This window comes from Protopterus annectens, chromosome 11.part0 (genome assembly GCF_019279795.1).
Source record: "Protopterus annectens isolate FY-2018-M chromosome 11.part0, PAN1.0, whole genome shotgun sequence".
NCBI classification, from domain to species: Eukaryota; Metazoa; Chordata; order Ceratodontiformes; family Protopteridae; genus Protopterus; species Protopterus annectens.
Window position 1 is genome coordinate 815,718,523 of NC_056745.1, and position 6,000 is coordinate 815,724,522.

The 6,000-nt window shown below is 36.4% G+C and overlaps 1 protein-coding gene across 1 annotated transcript in view; it reads right to left on the reverse strand.

Annotated features, from left to right (window-relative positions):
• Positions 1-4,278, reverse strand: part of LOC122815000 (phosphatidylinositol 4-phosphate 3-kinase C2 domain-containing subunit gamma-like) — a 188,379-nt gene extending 184,101 nt beyond the window's left edge. The window contains exon 1 of the mRNA XM_044087255.1: positions 4,224-4,278. The gene's annotated coding sequence lies outside the window, so the exon portion shown is untranslated. The remainder of the gene's footprint in view (positions 1-4,223) is intronic.
• Between the last annotated feature and the right edge of the window lie 1,722 nt (positions 4,279-6,000).

A 6,000-nucleotide genomic window follows, 5' to 3' on the forward strand; every position in this document is an offset into this window, starting at 1 on the left:
ATGTTGGGAAACTGACTATCCATAGTAGCAGATAATTCCTAAGCAGACATTTATAAGAGGCCAAATTAGATCAGCTATTGCTCTGGGATAAAAAGGAGACTTATTCTATAGAAGATCAGGGATGAAAAGTTGGGCAATGCTGCTCAGTACTCGAATAAATTGCCTGCAGTGCAGAAGTGCACAGTTGAGTTGCCCAATAAGCAGCAGGGAAGCCCAGGAGGGTTTCACTGACTGGAGTCTAGGGAAAAAAGTGTTTCTAGGTGTTTTCATATATAAAAGGCACCACTAACCCCCATTGTCTCCAACTCAGATGGGGCCAGAACTATACACTTCTGTCACAAGAGTGTAGGGAGGCCCTCTTAATATAAGATAGCCGATTATAGTGCGCAAGTGATACCAAACAGTCTAAATTCAGCAAGTCTGAATTTAGCCTATGCTATATTAAGGCAGTAGACAAATGCAAAGTGCAGAGTAAAGACAGACAAGCAACAAAATGAGGCAACAAATCAATTAAATACAGTTCTCAAAGTGCAATGCAGGATTAAAAAATACTTATTTTTTCAGTTGTTTTAAGTGGATGCTTTAGATTTCAGTTCAGATGTACTCCAGACCTCTGGCTACAGTCGCCAAACACTGAGCAGCTCTGGTAAACTGAGCACAGGCTCACACAATATACAAGAGGAGTTGAACTGTTTTAACACAAACTAACCAAAAGGAAAGCCCAAAACTGAGCCTTTTTCCAGCAATCTCCAACTCAGATGTGTCCTGAGTGATACACTTTTGCCACAAGGGTGCAGGGAGGCCCTCTTTATGTAAGATGACTAGTTTTAGTGCTCAAGTAATACCAAACAGTCTAGATTAAGCAAGTCTGAAGCTAGCCTATGCTATATTAAGGCAGTAGTACTGAAAAATGCAAAGTGCAGAATAAACACAGAGATGCAGCAGAGAAAACGGTGAATGAGTAAAAATGTAAAATGCAGGCAGGTGAAGAGCTTAGCCAGTCTTACAAGCTGATTCTGATTCCCCTTATTTTCTACATTTATAGAAAATGAATTCTGGGATATAATCTATTAATTCTAGAAGTCACAGAGAAATATTTTTCAGGAAGATCAAAGCAAAGACAGGACTATAGTATACGCCATACTGGGTAAATGGTTGAATAGGTGAATGAATGAATGAATGAATAAAATAAGAAAGAACATTTTTGGGTGCAGCAAATGTTGCATTATATAAAAAAAAGATAACATCCTGTGAGATGAGAAATAATATCCCAGTTGAATATTTCCCCATTGTTTTTGAGAAAAATTGCTATTAAAAATGTATGATCTTCTTACATGTGGATATGATAAATCACAAGTTATATAAAGGAAGCTAAACGTTCAGTTAATCCAGACAGGTGTAGTAAATCAAATTAAAATATTTTGCCATTCTTATCCAGGATGAATATTTAAGTCAGCAATATAACCAAAAAAGGCCATTCTTGAGATACCAGCTATATCATCCCTTGTCCCATAGATTGTGATGGATGGAGCTGTGACACCTCCTGAAAGTTCCTGGGAAGATCATATTGGCTAGTTGTTAATATGCATTAAATTTTATTGGGATCTACTATTAAGCGCTCTAACAGTCTAATGTATTGCTCAGGAAATGTGAAACTGTTTCTATTAGCTTGCCATGTATGATTGCTATTGATGAAGGAAATGGCATAATATCAAAGCTTTACAGGAGGGCCACCCAGCATTAGATACCCGAAACTATCAATAACCTCTTTAACATTCGTGAATTAATAATCAGACTGAAGGATTTAACCAATCCTTGAAATATGTGCTACAGAAATGTGTGATCATAGAAGGGAACAATTACAAATTATATTTCCCTATATGGTTACATTGCTCCATAGGTTATAAACATAGAATGAACTAACAGAAGAAACGTTTATTAAAAATGAGAAGCTAGCCTTTGCAAGCAGAATAAACAACTAATCATGATAAAATGATAAAAGTTGAGATACCTAGAGAGTTTAGGTTCTTACTGCTGTTTACTAACAGTCAGAAGCAAGGGCAAACGATCCAAAAAGGTTCTTATAATGTAACAGGAAAAATAGGGTACATCATTTATATGCAAGGCCAAAAAATAGACAATAAATTACATACTTTTTCTTCTTTCGGCTGCTCCTGTTAGGGGTTGCCACAGCGGGTCATCTGTTTCCATTTCTTCCTGTCCTCTGCATCTTGCTCTGTCACACCAACCACCTGCTTGTCCTCTCACCACATCCATAAACCTTATCTTAGACCTCCCTCTTTTCCTGTTACCTGGCAGCTTCATCCTTAGCATTTTTTTCCCAATATACTCTGCATCCCTCCTCAGCACATGTCCAAACCAATGTAATCTTGCCTCTCTGGCTTTGTCTCCAAACCTTCCAACCTGGACTGACCCTCTAATATACTTATTCCTAATCCTGTCCACCCTCGACACACCCAGTGCAAAGTTTAACATCTTTAACTCTGCCACGTCCAGCTCTGACTCCTGTCTTTTTGTCAATGCCACCATCTCCAACCTATATAACATAGCTGGTCTCATTACCCTCTTGTAGACCTTCCCAATGAATTCACAATAAATTACATATTATTCTGCAAAATGAGTTGAAGAAAGGACTGCTGAAAAGCTTCAGCCTATCTGCCTCTCTGAAGTCATACATAAAAATAAGATAAAGGAGTCCAGTGCAAGAGTTCCTCAGTAAGCATGGAAGCATTTTTTTCAGTAGCACTGAGGATACCAGAGTAGTTTTAACATCAGACAAGAATAAAAGAAAATCAGCCAGTATGTCAAAGTACATGTAGTACCTAGGTCAACCAAATAAGCTGATTAGGAAATAAAACTGAAAAAAAATTGAGTGTAAAAGAACACAGCTGATCCTTCTCAGAGGGATGGTCATTTCATGATGATAGTAATGGTAAAAAAAAAGGAATGTCAATGTTCATCTAGGTCTAGATTTTGGATTTCTGAATGCTAGGGTAGAGTATGACATTCATTTAATACCTATGACATTTGACATAGCAAAAAAGTTAGGTCAGGCTCAAGTAGGTTGTTCTTTGACCTTAGTGTGTTCTGGTATACGCCTTCTGAGAGTGAATCAAAAATGTGCTACCTTTCTTATCCCAGTAATACTGGGTTATACTGACCCCCTGCAACATTTTATTACAAGGAAAATTAGACAGTGATATATTTAGATGCTATTATTGTGTTAGTATGCTTTTTATATACACATAAAAGATGTAGAAAGCGTACTTATTTCAATGATGGAGGCAGAGATAGAATTAACAGAAAAATTCTCACTAAACAAAGGTATTTTGAAGGTTTTCTTAGCAAGGAAGGCAAACTCATACCTGAAGAAACACCACCTAAAAAAGCACAGTTGTGTAAGAAAACTTACCATAACGGTTAAAGTTTTAATGCCACCTGCACCACCTACCTTCCAAAAGCTTTGAACAACTTTGAGGTGCTCCTCCAGACTGAAGAGTGCAGCACTCCTATAAAAAGGAATTTGGACAAATAATAAAATAACACTAGGCCTTGTTTACCATTGAGACCTGTGGTGCCATTTATACTAATTCGATGAAATATAACTAGGACACAGGGACTATGCCTCTGCTGTTTTTCCTTATAAGCCATGGGATCTTTAGCATCCACATAAGATACCATGAGAAAAAAGAGATGAAACCTTTCACACTGGACCATCTTCTGTTTTGTGCATGCAGTGGCCCTTGGATTTCAGATAGATGCCAGTCTTTGTGAAGAAATGAAACATCTTCAAAATCAAAACTATTCTTTTAGGACACAATGAAGTATTAAAAAATAAAAACCTGTGGAAAAAATGAAAACACAGTGTAATGGCTATATGCATTGTAAAGAAGATGAGAGCATGTTACTTCGTAATGCAAATACTAGCCACAAGCATTGATTCATACTGTTACTGTTTTAGAAAATTGCATTTGTTTCTTTAACTGAAGCTATTATTAGTGGTCAGTACATGACTCAGTGATAGTGCTCACCCTAATGGCAATGACTTAAACAATGCTTGTCCACTTTAATATTGCAGCAGTCCATTAATTTAAGTTATGAGACCATCTGAAATACTTGCAGGCAGTAGTCTAAACAAGGCATACAATGAAACCTCTAAGCCTGCTACACATGACTTAACATAGTTAAGCTTTATTCCTTACCTTGAAACATTTCCAAGGATTTCACAGTCAAGACATCGATTAAGGTTAAAATGATTTTGATCATCTTCTTCCTATTAAAAATGCAACTAATTAGAAGAAGACTTTACAATTATGTCATAATAAGTGTGATGAGCTGTAGTAAAGAAGTTGCAGCTTATATCTACCACATTGAGAAATGTATTAAAAAATAGGATGAGACCATTTGTGAATATGCATTGAAACAATGTTCGAATTTTCTGAGCTAGCCTTGTACAGTAAGAAATATATTTTTGAATGTGTCAGTAAATCCATTTTATTTGCATTAAGAATAACTGTTTCATTAACACTCATTAAAGTGATTAGCAGTTCTGCTAGTATAGTTTGACAAATGAATGAATTAATTAATTAGTGCATTTATTCACTTATTAACCAGGTACTTATGCTGCTCCAAATGACCCAGGCCCAGACAGCAACAACAGAAAATATCACAAACAGATACAGAGATGCACAGTAATAAAATGCATAATATTCCAATCACATAGTTACAGTGTTTACTAAACAAATTGTACGGATATAAGTTTTACAATAAAGGATAATTGAATATTTAGTAATGTGTAGGTACAGAAATATTGCAGTGAGGGTTTCAGTTTAAAATCTATCAATTAGAATCTCTTAAATTTTTATTTGGAAGTAGTTTGAACAAGCAAATGCATACCTCATTAAAAATACAAAGGGAAATATCACTGTATATCCAATAAGGATGACCTTATTAGACTGTTTATTCCAATATTAACAATGACCATGTCATAATTATCTTTAATCCTTTTTTATTCTAATCAAGATATTTATATTAATGGTTCAAGGCAGGAATAATAACCCTGTCACAACTCTTTTCATGTTTCTAATGAGGTGTGTGTAATCTGGGAGCAATATATGGTTGGTTTGCTCAAGGTCGTGCATTACGCACATGAAGACTGAGAGAATCAAACCCTATAGTCACATATCTACTGCCCCCGCATGTTTTGTTTATACCACAAATAAAGTTCAAATCCCTGAATCTAGTGTTTCTTGTGCTGCTCATTCTGCTGATGCTCCATCAGGGCTGCATCTAAGAATGATTTTATTCCAAACATGGATCGCCTCTCAACAACTTTTAGAAGACAGAGTATAGAGGCAAGGCTCTAAGGTGATCTGTATAGGACAGTGGGTTAATACACTGTATTCTCTTCTCAGGAACTTTTGTGGGCATTCCAACGCCTAGTCAGGTACATGCTGAAGGGGTATTATACTCAATGATGGGTCTGATAAGGGACGGGTAGAGTGGTACCATAACTTCTGTGAACCTGGAAGCCTTAATGTTGCTTATAAGTTAGATAACATTGAATGATTTTCTCACTACCTTGGCCACATGTTGATCAAAGTCCAGATTATTGTCTACATATGTTCCCAGATGTCTCACTACTTTATTTGTTTTGTTTTATTTTATTTTATTTATTTATTTAACATTAGGAAAGTCTGACTGGGAAAACTACTGGATCAACTGTTAAGGGTGTCTTGTCAATAGACTAATTGCCTGGTTAGATATTTTCCCAAAAAGTGCTAGAATGTACTTCTTTGCATTGAGTTTTAATCCATGGCTTTGGCTCTAGTCTTTTGTCTGTGGTAGACCATCTTGCAGGATGTTAGTTTCATGGGGGGGGGGGGTTATGATAGCTCCCAATTTGCAGTCATCTGCAAACTTGGAGAGCCAGAGGCACTGATTTTCTAGATTTTTCCCATAGAATAACTAATAACAAGA